We start from the raw sequence: 16033 nt of genomic DNA, 5'->3' as shown, positions 1-16033 counted from the left end.
TTGACCAAATGCACAGAGACAGCCAGCTCCAGCCAGCCTCTGCTTCCTGCAGCTGGGCAAGGAGGAAGAGAACAGAGCCTTAACCCTGCTTTCCACATGTTCTCCCCACCTCTCATATCCTTGGAGTGGCCAGTGCCCAGCGGTGTGACTCAGAGCAGGCGCGCCCGCTGGTGGAGTTGCCAAAGAGCTGTCCTGGCAGCCTGCGCTCGGGGAGCACCTCGTGCTGCTCCTCCCTTGGTGCCGGCGCTGGGGCCACCACAGGCACGGTGTCTCCTGGGCAGGTGTTCCTCAGCGGGGGTTTCCTTCCAGCCTGGGCATCTCCTGCTTGGGCTTTGGACACCATCTCGTTTGCCTCACCTGTCGCACTAGAGGTGGTGTCCAGGGTATGCGTTAGCATCTCTGCCGTGTGGCTTTTACAGCTTTGAAGACGCAGGAGTGCTCCAGGCACGTCCCTGCCACAGGCATGAAATGGTGCGGTGATGGGGCTGTGTGCCTCAGTCATTCCTGATACAGCCTGCATGGAGAGGGCCTAAAGGGAGAGGGGACAGGAGCATGGTGGTTGGAACAGGGAGTGTGTCCCTTCGCCGGATGTCAGAGTGAAAGAAGTAAGCTCCCTCCACTCGCTTAGGCTTGCGTGGTGGCAAAAGGGCGGTCCCAGGCTGCAAGTTGTGAAACTGTCTGATCCGTCACTGACTAACGTTACATGAATTTCAGAGTGTGTGGCAAAGGATAATATATGGCTTATAAGCTGTTTAAAGGTGGTGGTGGGGTGGTGGGGATTATAATACTTCTGAATAGGTGAGGGGCTTTGTGTGTTTCATGTGTTCTCCCATGGAATTTGCAAACTTGCTACAAAGTATATTTAGGTACTTCCCAGGTTCTTGGTGATGTGGTATTGTTCATATTTACACCTCTCCTATTTTTCATGGCACTTTTGTTATTCTAAGAGGTCCTACAGTTGAGAGCACATGGGGATTGGAATGTTTTGACTCCCACATCTTCCGTAGGAAGCAAATTGTTTTATTCCAGGGCGTTGCATTGAGTGGGCACCAGCGAAAGATCCAGGAATGATGGAAGAAGAAAAGAGAGACTGGTGCCAGGTGTCTGCAGCAGATTGGTTGGGATAATCAGCTAGAGGGCACCAATGATATTCTTCTTTGGCTGTTAAATTAGGCCATGTGGACTGCCAGCATATAGAGATGCATGAGAGAAACGTGAGGGCTTTGGCGAAACAGTTGTTCTAAAATAATTTTCGATGTTATTTTTGATAATGTTATCACAGATGAAGAAAGTGGGGTAGACATTTGTAGTCTGGGACATTTCTTTCTCTTGCTTTACAGGGTAAACACTATAAATCTTTGAGTGTTTGTTTGGCTAGCTAATGCTTTCCAAAAGTATGTCAATGAAGTAGGCATCGGAATCATAAAATACTTTCCTATATTTAGATTTCAAATATGCAATAGAAAGTCATTAACTTTTAGACTCTTAAGCACCAAAATTGCTTCTGAAAAGGGGGATTGGATCTTAAAATCAGTTAATTAAAAAAACCTAAGATTTTAATATTGCCAAAAATGCATAGTCAGTGTTTCGCCATCAGCAGTTTTAGTAATCTGTTACAGCCTAGTAAGACTGATTGCTGGGAGGGCATGAAAAGGATCCTGAAACTGTTGAAGGGGGCAGTATTGTGGGATTACCATCTTACTGGTTAATTTAGAGGATTATGTTTTAAACTTGATATTAATGCCAAAAAAATCCAGTTGCACAGAATCATGGAGCAGTTTAGGCTAGAAGGGATCTCTGGGGGTCATCTTTCCACTTCCTGCTCAGAGCAGGTACATAGTACATAGTTTTGCATGTCATTGGTAACTTACTTTTACATAGTTTTGATTTGTGTGAGAAAGATTAACTATTCAGGTCTTTTTTTTGAGTAGGTGAAGAGGCAATTGTCAAAAGAGGGGTAAAAATGAAGCCAGAATTATTGTGCAAAGAGTTTATCGAGATAGCATTGAAGCATCAACCAAAATATCCCACACCATTTCACATATTATTTATAATTTTTTTAGAAACAAACATTGCTCTTGGGTGGCACAAGGGACTTAGTTTGAAGACTTGTGAATCAATTTTAAAATTGTTCTTTTCATTGCTGGTTCATAATCAGAAGGAATTTGTAAATAAGTAAAAGCAAAGGCTATACAGCGTTTTAAGGCCAGTGGTTCTGTTTAGACTTAATCCCTATAATGCAGGTGTTAAAATTTACAAAAACAGCTTGTAATTGCCAGTAGCTTACTTAAAACCAGCTATTTGTGGTTGTGTCTGCTGAGGAAACTTAAACTTCAACGTTCCCTAGCCATCTAATAGCAGCAGATTGACTGCGGGTCTCTTGTAAGAATATCTAAATGTAGGCTGTTGAATAATCCCTTTGGGGGCCCTGTAACTATTTTTGTGCCTGGATATGCGTCATCAGTGGGTATTTTCTCTGGTGACTAGCTTACATCAGTAGGTCTCCTACCATCCACTCTATCAGTGAGTGACTTATGATTGATGGGAGTCACGGCTGCTGTTTAGCTTTTATCTGTGACCTCAAATAATGGACAACAGGAATTTCCAGGCTGTTAAATTCCTTGAATGACTGAAGGCACGGGATGGCTCTGCTGATAAACGCAGGTAGTACCCAGATACTGGCTGTTCACCGGGGGCCGAGGCGGGGAGGAAGGAGAGGGGGGTTCCTCGGCTGCAAGGCGGTGAATCCGGCTCCGACGTGTAGCCATAAGGTACGCTTCCCGGCGTCCCGAGAAGCGGCTGCACCAGAGCACTGCCGAGCGACCGTGATGCTCTGATGAACTCTCCCGAGGTCTCCAGCCCGACGTGTCTGCCGGTGGCAGCGGCATTTCACTGTGTTTAACTGACTGATCTTTAAGGCAGTTTGTCGGTCTGTGTTATCCCAGGGCGACGCAGTTTGCAGCTCTGTGGAGGGAAGTGCTGTGGAATTTTCAGCTGCAGCCTGGTTGGTTTTTTTAACCCTTTTTGTTACTGCCGATGAGCAGCGAGCAGATCTGTTGGAGTGCTTAACCCAGGTGCTATCTGGGCTAAATCTAAAGGTGCAGTAGGCTACATGGTTTTAAGGTTAAGTTGCACCTGCCACAGTGACCCACTGAGCGTGTGGTCATAGTTCATTACCTGGTGTTCAGTACTTCTTAGTATGAAAATAAGGACTGCAGATGCTAAGTTATCCCCTCTTTCTCCTTTCACTGTGTCTTTCTGTCAGAAGCTGGCATGTGAAATGGGGCTGCAAGACAGCTATGAGATTTTTGTGAGTGTTACCTGTGATGAATTTAGCAGCTTGAGTGAGCCCTACAGCGAGGCACTTTGTCATTTCTTGTTCTTCCCCCCTTACTCTTCCCATTTCTCCTGGGCTCAGTCCCTTTGATACAGCTGTGATAGGAAACAGATCAGCTCTCTGAACTCAAGCTTAAGAAGTCTCTTAAGCCCTTCTGGCAATCAGGGAGTAAAAATGACAGACATGGATGCTCTCAGTGTGATTGATGATCAAAAAAAGTCCTTAATGCTGTTTATTGTGCGGCATTGTTTGGCTGAGGGAGGATAGCAGCTGGATCCAAATTCCTCCTCACCACGTCTTCCTGTTGGCAGGTGGCCCTCTGCATGGGCTGGGCTTGCAAACTCTCACGCGGGTCTTACTTATTTAAGTGCCTACTATTGTTTTTCACTCAGGTGACAGCAGATTGGGTTTTGTGCAGGATTTTGAGACTTGAAAACTTTCAGAGAGAGAACAGGAGCTTCGTTTTAACTTGCCTGTGTTTCTCCTCCTCCGCACGTACTAGCCCAGAGGTCGTAGTTAATGAATGAAACCAGGCTTCCTGCAGGAGGCAGTTAACCCATCTCTGTGCGTTTGTTGACACAGTGCTTACATAAAGCTGCCTCAGTAGCAATGCATGTGCTGTCACAGTGTGGATGCCCTCGCTCTGAGTGATACAGGTTATGTATACCTTTACATTCCTTGCAGACAGGTGCCTAGTACAACACGTGCACTGGGTCTGAAGCAAGTTCCCTCATCTGCTCTCTGGCTGGTTGAGTGCTGGTTAAGAATTGCATTCAATAGAAGTAGTCGAAAGAGAAGTGGCAATTAAAAATAGGCTTGGAAAATCAAGGGAGAGGACAGAATGAAAAGGTTTTGGTTGAACTGTGATTTACAAGTATACTCTGGCTTTGCTTCTGTATTTTATTTTAGTTTTCAGTCACTTCAATAAGACTTTGCAATTCATGACAAACTGGTTATATAATACAAAATCTATAAAAAGTTTAGCACAAAAAGCTTGATGAATCTCGAATAATCTGCATTAAAATTCAGTGAATTTTCCAGGGGTACTGTGCTTAGAAAATGTTAAACTTGCTAACTGGTTAATGTTGCTGTATGTATTATTTGCCATAGCTTTATAGGAATCATTATGCCCAGTTTGACTAACACTGACCTCATTTCGCCTCATTTTTAGAGTAATTTTAGAGTAATTTAGGGAAATTTCAGAGTAGTGGTAGTATTTTAGGGTAGCTTTCACTTACTGCGTTTGTGCGAGAGCGCAGCATCACCAACCTTCCAGTAAGACTATGTCAGGCCTTCAGAACATTTCAGAAAGGGTTGTCATTTGCTAGGGAGAAGCATTGGCAAGTTGTCTGCTATTTCCTGATGCTTGGCACTGGGGCTGTCTGCGAGGGCGAGGGATAAAGTCCAAACTGACAAGTGGCAGCGTGTGTAGGTACCTCCCTGTGTGCTGTGACAGAGGTGTCATGTTGGGGACAAACTAATTTAGGTGCTGACCTTGCAGTGAAGGCATGCCAGGTGGATGCCTGGGTCCATACACCTATGCCCTGTTGACTTCAGTGACTAAGTGCAGGCACCAAGTTCTGCTTGCATAGCTTGCCTTGAGGAATGATGACCGCGGTGGCTAAGGCCTTGTTTTTCCGGAAGAGCCTTCGCCTGTTCAGTGGCCAACTTTAAAATCTTGTCTGTCGCCCTGGACAACGGCTAACCAGATATTTCATCTTGAAAGTTAAAATAATAAGATGCTGTGGGCAAGAGATACTGCACATTCCCTGGAAGTCAAAGCATCCGCTGCTGCATCTTGTAATAACTACATCAGCAAACCTCTCCCTCCTCCAGCGAAGTGTGTTGGTGTTTCAGTGTGCAGCTAGTTCCCAGTGGGCACAGGACTGTAATTACCATGCTTGGGAGGCGGAAACGGAGACTGAATCTGACATGGGAATATCAGGGGCTTCATTTTGAATTTTTTTTAAAGATTAAATACAGTTCATTTCTCTCCTACCTGTTAAATCTATTACCGTGTGCGCTGTACAGCTGCTGTAGTGTCAGATGTTTGTTGAGGGTCATAACAATGTTTTTGGTATTTAGTAGTTTTGTATCATTTTGGCAAAGTACTCTCAGTGATTAAATACTCTTGAGAATAAAGAGGTGCCCTGGGATGGGAAGAGAAGCAAATGTAATACGTAGTTCACCCTGCCCATGGACATCCCTTCTGAGAGCACCGTTTTGTTTGAAGAGTGACTGTATGGAGCAGTCAGTGCTGCTCATTCATTAACAAAATCATTAACACAAGTAGAGATATGTTGCTACTATGAGCCGGCTAAAAGTTGTAGAAGTATTCTGAAATGTGAGGCAAAGTAGTGATTTCACTACTTCAGGCTGTAGGGTATCTTTTCATTGTGTTAGTTCAAAATCATCTTCTTATAGTTCTAAATACTTGACCCCTGAAGGTGATCTTTTTGTTTCCATAAAGTCCCATTGAAATCATTGTATCAGTTCCTAGATACAAGAAAACTCCAATTTTGGTCAGATTGCGTGAGGAATGGCTTGGATAGTTTCATTGGTTTGTTTTGGGTTTTGTTTCTTCAGGTATTGTGAAGGAAATATGGGTGAGCCATTGCCTCATTTAGACACTATTTTGCTGCAGGGAAGAATAAGGAGTTACTTTAAGTGTTGTTGGTGTTTGTAGTGAGTGGAGGAATCAAGAGCAAAGAGGAAGAAAAGCAGTGCACTGAAATAGTATAAGGAAAATACAGCATAAAAAAAAAGGTTGAAAAAGTGAAAAAAGGTATTAGTATTTCACTTTTGTGGTAATTCAGTTTTTTAAATTGAATTGATAAGATAAATGAAGAGCCTTCCACCTTTTTGATGCTAGCGAGTGCAATAATGTGAATGAATAGGGTCAGATAACACTTCAGCTCATCCTGCACACTGTGGGCCTGATGACCTTGGTCCTGAAACCTTTGCTCATCAGCTCAGCCCTTCCTGTAAGCGACTGGTGACTTCCATAAGGCTGTTGGGCCTCCAAGACCAGGCTGTGCATAAGTTAACACATTCGTAAGTAAGTGTTACCCTCGCATGGAGTTAGTTTGAAAGGAATCCACCCATTTGTTTGCGCATGGGAAGAAGAGAGAAGGAAGATATTGCAGGTGAAGCCACTGTACTCTGACAGACAAGTACTCCGGCAGGGAAGGTATCTCCTTTATGTCAGTAGCCTGGCACCAATTCCTGTGCACTGTGGCAGAGTCTTTTCTTTGTCTCCTTTTTTGTTTCCTGTATATACACAGTGTGGTAATTCCTGTAGGGATTTTTGCTCTTGGCAGTTTTTCTCTTCAGTGCCACAAAGTGAGCATTTTTCCTGCAGGACCTCAAACAGCTCAACAAGCGGTGTGCTGCCAGTGACTCAGTGCAGACTCCCTGTCCATCTGCTCACAGCCACAAGCGCTCCCTACCAGCCTCCTACTTTCAGTTGCAAAGCAGTACGTGAATCCTGAGATAAGAGAGGGTAAGGGACAGGGTTATCCTGGGTAAGGATTCCATGAAAGAGGTCCTGTACCCCAAGGAGACAGCGAGGGAAGAAGCTCACTTCCAATCCGGGTTAAAACCACCTGGAGTCAGATTGTGGCTGTTTGCAGGGTGTTCAGATTGGCTTGGAAACTTTTTGTAAAAGAAGTGAGAAAGAAGTGCCACACACTGATATCCCCAGGAGCCTTGATAATGTCAGGACACCTGACAGTACAGTGGTACTTCAGAAATATCACTGTCCTGAAGGATTTACATGATAGTGCAGTAGCGTATAACATGAGTGCAGTACAAGGCACCAATTCAAGATTGTTGAGTTTGCCAAGCATCTGTAGTTTCATGTTGTGACTTTGTCCCTCTTCAGGCAGGCCTTTAGCATGGAGGAGTTTTCCAGGAACTCGTCCAGCCTTTCTTTTTCTCAAGCACAATTGCCAGTTGCTACCCTGCTAGTTAGAAATAATAGCAACTAAGTTGAAAAATTAAATTTCTTATCAGGTAGTCATTTTGTTTTCACAAACGTATTCCAACATGCTCAAGGATGGGCTCTGCAGCTTTCCTTCTTGTACACTTATTTATACTTGTAGGCAGTGAAGTGAATGTACATTTGGGGATTGCTCTGCATGCTGCCTGTGACTGTCTTTGTTCAGGGACAGAGGAGAAATAAAGTCAGTCTGTGAGGTTCTGACATCTGCTGTCCCTTGCTTGAGAGCTAGGATGTCAATCTGCAGTGTGAAACTCCTTCCCTCCACCTCCAGGGAGTTTCTATTTCCATATAAAAAGGCCAGCCAGAAATCGTAATCTGAAAGTCTGTAATTTGGGAATGAGAAAGAAATGATGTTATGACAACTAGGAGACACAAAACTCTTTAAACCCTCTTTCCCTAGTTGGCAGGGAGAAGTAATAGTAACCAAATTTTCTTAATGTGACCAAATCATTGAATGTCACATTGAATAAAGAGAAGAGGAACATTTGAGATTGCTTTGCTAGCAGATCTCCATCCTTCATAAAGCTCAGGGCTGTGTGCTAATGAAATACAGCATGTCTTTAAATGTGAATGGTGGTGATTTTTCACCCTCTTGACTCTTGACCAGGAGCTCAAGTTTTGTTCCACCAGAAGCTCGTCGCTGGTTACAGGGGAAGAAAGGTTGCAAATCAGAAGCTCAGTTGCTCTTTTTAGTTTAGCATTTTCTACCTTGATTGCTATTAAATTAGATATCACAGTGATGAAAGCACCAAAGCCAAGATCACCTAGAAGGGAATAGTAGTCTCAAAGAGGTGTAAAGGAATAAAATAGTGCAAATGAGCAAAAGGAATAGGAGGTTAACTACCAGGAAGAAAAAAACCCGTTACAGTGAAGGTCTGTTCTCCTGATGGAAACCAGAAGAGCTGGTGAGTTTGAGTGACTCAAGAGTGACCTGGGAAAAACACTGTAAAATACGTTACGTAGATTTTTCTTATTTGGATATGAGATGATCTAATAGACTTTGGCCATTTCCTTTTTGATCTAATTTCTGGGATTCTATGATCACTTTTTAAAACGGTAATTTTTTTGCCTGAAATCTTCCTGAAAGTTTTTGGCACATTTTGCCATAAAGGGAGGCATTTGCAGAAATCCAAGATGGTGATATTTTGAGGACTCTAAACAGATTTTTCATGGTCATATCTTGCCATTGTTCCATTGTAAAATTCCCAGAATACTTGGTGGGAGTTTTGCATTAAAATTGTATGGTATTTATATGTAGGTACTCTTCAGAGGCCCGAGTCATATCCATGCTCTAATCCCAGAGTAGCCAGAGAAGCCAGCTCTTTAAAACTACAGTTTGGCTTCACAGGAAATAATAGTCATGCCTACCATACTGTAACTAAAATATTCAGACACATGAATCTTTTTCTTGACTTCCTATAAAAATGTCATTTGTAGCTTTATTTTGTTTGTTCTGGTTTGACTATAACATAAACAAGAGTTTATTAAAGCATTAGTTCTAAGTTGCAGTTCTTTCTTGAGACTGCAAGGGCTTACAAAAAATATTATTGAAACTGCAGGGCAAAAACCACATATTAAAAGAAAAATGAATAATGAGTCTGTTTTCGTATGGATTTTTTAAAAAGTACAGCTTGTAGTTGAACTAAATGTACTATTTCTTCCACTGCAGCCAGGAAGCCCTCATAGACTTTTGACAGTGCCGCCAAAAAATTAATGCTTCAGCTGTTTAAAAGATATCAAAAGCTTGTTTGACAATTGTAATCTCTTCCAGGAATTCCCTTTCCCATTTTCCCTCCCTATAAAAACTGATAACAAGATGCTTATATGGCAGAAACAGAAAGTCAGAGGTATGTTACAAAGCGTTGTGCATTCCTTCCAGCCTCACGAGATGAGGCACGACATCTCCACAGCAGGCTAGGAAATGTGAGCATTCCACTGTGTAAGTAGCGTTTGCTTCAAGGATTAGCTGCGTGCCAAGATAGTGCAGATTTAAATGTTTCCTGAGCCAGTTTTGAGTTTTTACATAACGTGGCAGCCAACAGGAGAGCTGTTGAGAGATGGCTGGGTAGGAATTTGAAGCAGTGACCAAGGAAAGACAAAAAGAAAGAAAGCAGAGAAATACACTGCATGTGTCAGCATCAGTTGACACAGCAAAACTGAAGGCAAGGGCAAGCAGTGCCAGCCTGGCTTCTCTTTAATTTCTGTCCTCACTTCTACATGCAACAAGATGCCACAAACTGAAGTGAGACGCAGCTTGAACTTTTGTTCTAAAGCGTATCAAAAAGGCACTACTGAAACATGGACTTCGAGGTCAGAATAGTTCCCGTTTCTCTAACAAATTCCCAGGACAGCTGTTAATACTACTCTGTCTTTTAAGGCTGATCTTTAATAGTATTCACTGATACGCAATATAAAATATATAGTATTACCGTGGCTGTGGTGAGGAGCGGTTTGTTCTTCTCTAATGATAGAGAGGAGATTTTATGTTAGGAAGAGTGAGATAATTAAAGAGGTTGCCAATAAAAAAGCCACTGTGTTTGCGGAGGGTGCCCTTGTGTTCATCAAATGCCAATTAGAGAAATGTCACTTTATGTGTACAATGGGTTATTACTGCACTAACACTTGTACAATTACGTGCTGGGTCAGAAGGGCAAGTTACTTTCGCCTCACAGCCATTATTTTAAAGTAAAAACAACTATCAGGCACACAAATATCAGGCGTTGCAGAAGGGGAACAGTAGAATAATGACTTTGAAAATGCAGGCTAAAAAGAAGAAGAGTCAATGTGACAAGCCTTGGTGTTGCAGGGCGTAATTTTTACCATGTCTGCAGTACATGGTTTAGAAACATCATCTTTATGTAATGGAGAAGTGAATGCTTCCTTCCACTAAAATAAAGTTAATATACTGTTATGTTGTTCTGATGCTTGGAAATGGGAAGGGAATATATTTTTCTGTCAGTCACCTTTTTTGATACTGAAATGTTTGCAGTCCATGTGCCTTTGTAAATGAGTTTGTGTACTTCCTTCCATTCTGCTAGCAAGATCTGGTCTCACCAGTATCTTCCTGGTACACCCTGCTCTCAGTTCTTGTGTGGCTCTGGCTGACTTCAGTAAATGGGATAAAAGGAAGTTCTGCAAGCGACTTGGTGCAGGACATGGCCTTGGGTGTTTATTACTCGCACCTGTTTGTAGGTTTTCTACTTGGTATTTTATTTTGCATGTTTTGCCTGAAGCTTCATTAGATTCAAGTCTAAAGAGGCAGAAGGCTCTGTGGATGCTGTGACCATCTTGGGTATGTACAGGATAGCTGTGCTATATGTGGATTCATAAGTTTTCCTCTAAGGCTGTCAGGTTTGTCTTCCTTTATAATGTGGTTGCCATCTGTGCTTTTGCTGGCTTTGTTCTGGGTCATAAGAAAGAGCACACTTCAGCAGGGCTTGTGTTATCATCGGTGGCCTGAATCTTTGTGCTCACTTGACCTCATACCTCTAGGAAGCTCAGCTGGCAAATGTAGCACAGACCTTTGTGGCAACACGCTCTGGGGTGCGTGGGTTGCTGGGTAGGTTGGCCTGCTTCCATATATGCCGAGGTATTTTCACTGACATGCTCTTTTCACAGGTTTGAAATTGCTGCAGCTTTAAAGTACCAGCTTTCCCTAAAGAGGAAGCACTGCGCTCGCCCGAGGACCTGCTCGAACCCAGCGTCTTCTGGGGCAGGACGGGGTGCCAGAAGTTAAATGGAGAGCGTTAGTTTGAAAAATCTTATGAGGTCACCATCCTTTTAAATTGGTTTACACAGATGGCTGTCTGGTTTGTTGCTTTGTCCTTGCTTAATAGTAACTGTTTATGGAAAAACGAATTGCTTTGCAGAAGGAGGTCCAAAAGCTCATGCTGTTGTTTCCCTCACTGAAGATCTTCATGTTATTATGGGCATGCAAAGATTTGGCCTGAAACTGAGATTAATTATGAAGCACACAGTGAATAATTAACTGTTTGACTTGTTCCTAAGCTGTGTAGTCACCGGGTTAGAAATTATTTCCCAAGCTGCAGGAGATAAGGTTATTTCTGCTTTCACAATGTCCATATTGTTAGGGCTTTGTGCTGTGTGTACTCTGACATCAGCTGATACCTATGCAAGTCAGGTCCAGCTTCTCATCCAAACCACTTCCTGGGGTTTTCTTGGGTAATGGCAGTGATTCAGAAGACACCACAGTGTCTCAGAAAGCTGTTTCTTACATGTTGCACCCAGACTGTGTGACTGGAAAGGGATGAGATTCTTATGGAAGTTTTGATCTTAAAAATACCTACTTTTTTTCATTTGTTCTGCATTCATATTTAGATGTCATTGCTTGGCTTGTGTCCTACTGACCTGTTCATAGACTTGTGGTATGTATTGTGTAAGATGTAGGAATATGATGTACATGTATGCGTGAGGCCCGAGCCTGAGACCAGCTTCCAGGTAGAGGTGTTGATTCTGCATCCACAATTGTTCCTACCTGGAAAAAAAAAACCAACCAAGAAATAGACAGAATTAATTTTTTTTTAAGGAAATAAAATCTAAATAATGGTACTCTGCACTTTTGCAGGACTGTCTACTTAAGAAGCTGAGAGTGAGTTAGAAACTTTGATGAAGCCTCTATTCTGTGAGGTGGGTATGTGTTTTTATTACTATTTTGAAAAAGCATAGAAAATTCAAACCATTTGCCTGGAGTCCAGATGCAGGGCTACTTAAGAGCCATGAATAGAGGCCAGAAGTTTTCTGCCACAGGATGTGTTCTGATCAATACTTACAAATAAGGTCTTTTGCCCTCCTCAGAAAGGAAGTGATGCGTTTTTGCATTCTGTTAGCATTTGAAATGGCTCTTTTAATTTTCAATTTCTGACAAATGGAATAAATAACTCTCAGATACTTCTGCTCCACTGTCCTTCTGCTCTTGGAGCCTCAGATCAGAGTTGTGTGGGAGCCTCAGATCAGAGTTTGGCGAGATAAAAGTCCGTGATAGGAGAGTCATTGGAAATCAAACCTGCCCACTGGATCCATGCCAAACATAATCTGGTTCAGAAATGTTCAGTGTGTTTTCATGAGACCTCACTTGGAGTACTCTGTGCAGTTCTGGTGTCCTCAACATAAGAAGGACATGGAGCTGTTGGAGCAAGTCCAGAGGAGGGCCACGAGGATGATCAGAGGGCTGGAGCACCTCCTGTATGAAGACAGGCTGAGAAAGTTGGGGCTGTTCAGCCTGGAGAAGAGAAGGCTGAGTGGAGACCTCAGAGCAGCCTTCCAGTGTCTGAAGGGGGCCTACAAGGATGCTGGAGAGGGACTCTTCATTAGGGACTGTAGTAGTAGGACAAGGGGTAATGGGTTCAAACTTAAACAGGGGAAGTTCAGATTAGATATAAGGAGGAAGTTCTTTACTGTGAGGTTGGTGAGGCACTGGAACAAGTTGCCCAAAGAAGTGGTAAATGCTCCATCCCCAGCAGTGTTCAAGGCCAGGTTAGACGTGGCTTTGAGCAACCTGGTCCAGTGGAAGGCGTTCCTGCCCCTGGCAGGTGGGTTGGAACTAGATGATCTTAAGATCCTTTCCAGCCCTAACCATTCTATGATTTCTGTGATTCTATTACTTACTTATTTTAGCATTTTGTCACAGTCAGATGCACAAGCAGTCTTTTAATAAATCCCCTTTCACGTTGAGACTTGCAGCTCAGGTTCGCAGACCCATGAGGGCTGGATAATTTGAATAAGTCTGAGAAGTGAAACTGAACATTTGTAGGTGCAGCAACTACAGGCAGCAAAACTAGTGAATCCTTCTCATTTTGATAGCGTTTGTCATTATGAGATATTGTCAGCTGCAATTGCAACTCTGCATGAGCAACTTGGACATGGACCCTCAGAGCTTCCGTGCACTGGGCTGGTTGCCCACCCCTGCTCCTGGGACACTTGTTATGGTAGTGGCTTGGAGAAACTCTCTCTTGGGTTCTTGATTATTTGCACCAGTTTTCTTTTTAACTTTGGGAGATAAACTCTGTGAGTGAGCTTCTGCCTCCTGCTGCATGCCATCGGGATCGTGGACTTGCTGTGGCAAGGAATAAGTCAGGATTGCAATGTGTCTCTTTAAGGATTTGGGTTTTTCTTTAAACTGGTGTTTGCTTTTAAAAGCCTTTTTTGAATAAATTACTGTGACAGTAAGTACCAGAATAGGTATCAATAAAATATGAATTTATGCATGCCAGCATTTATCTCTTTTGTGTCTATTCACAAATACATACCGAAAATTGACTCTAGTTCCATATGGCTCCCAATCTCTTCCCTCCCCCGGCTGTCAGCTTCTCCTTACCTGGATGAATAAAAGGGAGCAGAGTGCTGGGCTAGGTGGGTGTAGCAGAAAAGTTATATTCCAAATGTTTTTCTCTGGGACATCACTGTGGCTCCTCAAGTGCCTCTCAGTTCAGATGGAAAACACATTAAGAAAACAATGCAGTTTGGTGTCAATCTTAACTTCACGCTCTGAAAAAGGAATGAAAATACTCAGAGGGTGAGTGCAGGTTGCACCTATGTGCAGATTTACTTTCTGGCTGACAGAGGCTGTGCAAAAGTTTTTGTGGCATTAGCAGCTTTTCAGTACACATTATAGCTATTAATTAAAATAATTTATTTTTAAAATTTTTTAATGTCAAGCATTGGAACAGGCTGCCCAGGAAAGTGGTTGAGTCACCACCCCTGGAGGTATTTAAAAGAAGTATAGAACATGACGCTTAGGGACATGGTTTGGTGATGGACTTGAAAATGCTGGGTTAATAGTTGGTCTTTATGACCTTAAAGGTCTTTTCCAACCTGAAAGATTCTATGATTAATCTAAAATTTAGACTTTGTTGAATTAGACACAAAGGCCTCCTTGTAATAGGGCTATTAGAAAGTTGAGATACCTCCACCCCAAGACCTTCCATTTTCTGAACAAGAACACCATTTATTTTGCTCAGTTCTGAAGCGTTTAAATTCAAAGCCTATTGTGAGATTGGTAATACATCATTTGATTGAAATTATGCAAATCCATTGCTGTAGCGTAAAACACTGTAAGATCTTTGGGAGGAGATCACTCATTTCTTCTGCCTTAACGCACCCAGAGCAGAAGGTGCATGTTTCCCATGTTGCTGCAAGGCGCACAGTGGGACGGCACAGCTCGCTGCCTGCACTGCACTGCTGGAAAACCCTCCCCGGTCACTTCAACACTTTGATGTGAATGGACTCCTCAGAGTCTCTAAAATGGGGAAGTTATGAGCCGATATTAGGTTGTTGCCATTAATCAATGATTCCATTATTACACCATCGCCTCTGCTCCTGGGGCCATGTGGGTGGGCAGCTATGTGGTTGTCTTCTGTTGGTGATGCTCTAGTCAGCTGGTAAGGGTGCTGAAATGGTAACAGCTGGTTTGGAGGTTTCTGTGGAGATTCCTTTGATTCCTTTCTGCTGTTGGCTTGAGAATCGTAGAATCATAGAATGGTTAGAGTTGGAAAGGACCTTAAAGATCATCTAGTTCCAACCCCCCTGCCATGGGCAAGGACACCTTCCACTAGGCCAGGTTGCTCAAAGCCCCATCCAACCTGGCTTTGAACACTGCCAGGGATGGAGCATTCACAACTTTCTTGGGCAGCCTGTGCCAGTGCCTCATCACTCTCACAGTAAAGAATTTCTTCCTTATATCTAACCTAAATGTCCTGTGGTTTTAAGTTTTGCCTCTTGTCCTAGCACTACAGTCCCTGATTGAGGAGTCCCTCTCCAGCATCCTTGTAGGCCCCCTTCATATACTGGAAGGCTGCTATAAGAAACCAAACACAAGGCCACAGCTTTCTGCTTAATGCTGGAGCATTAAGTTCTGTTGTGAAATTCAGAGCGGTTAGGTCAAGTTTTAAAGATATCTAGGGCGATAAACAGAGAGAGAAGCAGCTAAGGAGGAACAGAAGACCAGACTGGTTGGAAGAACATTTAAATGGCAGAAGGTTCTAAAATACTTTACCTTTGCTCTAAACTGGGACACATCCTTTACAACTCTTATACAATGTCTTCCTTCAGGACATTTTAAATGTTACTTCAGTTTTATTTTATATGAAGATACTTTGATGACATGAAGGTATTCCAACTCATCATTTAACAAGACATCTTGTATGTCTTGTTAAATGATAATTGACTGGGTAGCACAACAATACCGTTAAACTGTTAGTATTAAAGTATCTTGTAATATCACAAGGCCTATTACTTCTATTAAACTTCATTTAAACCAAGGACAAGATTTCTAATTTTTTATGGAACTTTTCACTTCTGTCAAATCAATATGATTTTCTTTCAGGAAATCCTTTCAGTATGAAAAGCTGGGATGAGTTACACGTTTTTAAATTTTACCAATTCTTAGTATGCGGTTTCATTTTTCAAAATGAGTGAAACGTTCCTTCTTTTATTGTCTATAAACCCCATAAATCCCTATAACTGCATATTTATGACTGCATAGGATTTCAGCACAGATAGAGCTGACTTTTCATTTCTGTGAGAATGTTTACAATTGAACGATCTCAGGAATAAAAGTGCAGCTTTTTTACATGTATGTTTTGTGAATATAGAAGTTGCACACGCTCCGAGCCGTGAACCAAAAGCTTCAAATTTAGCCAGTGGAGAGGAAGGAATTTGTCTGCTCTACAGCAAAA

General features: G+C 42.6%; 1 protein-coding gene across 14 annotated transcripts in view; it reads left to right on the top strand.

Annotated features, from left to right (window-relative positions):
* The window catches only part of HIVEP2 (HIVEP zinc finger 2), a 142244-nt gene that overhangs the window by 52334 nt on the left and 73877 nt on the right, over nt 1-16033 (top strand). For 9 of the 14 annotated variants that reach the window (XM_030498927.1, XM_030498943.1, XM_030498938.1 and 6 more), the window contains exon 3: nt 11926-11987. The exons of 2 other annotated variants lie outside the window; for them this stretch is intronic. The gene's annotated coding sequence lies outside the window, so the exon portion shown is untranslated. Of the gene's footprint in view, nt 1-9260; nt 9280-11907; nt 11992-16033 lie in introns of those variants that run through there. 3 more of the 14 variants (XM_030498936.1, XM_030498928.1, XM_030498941.1) reach the window with 3 other exon arrangements.

Source organism: Strigops habroptila, chromosome 10 (assembly GCF_004027225.2).
Source record: "Strigops habroptila isolate Jane chromosome 10, bStrHab1.2.pri, whole genome shotgun sequence".
Classification (NCBI taxonomy): domain Eukaryota; kingdom Metazoa; phylum Chordata; class Aves; order Psittaciformes; family Psittacidae; genus Strigops; species Strigops habroptila.
Note: the sequence above shows the minus strand (reverse complement) of the source record. Positions and strands in the feature narration are given on the sequence as shown.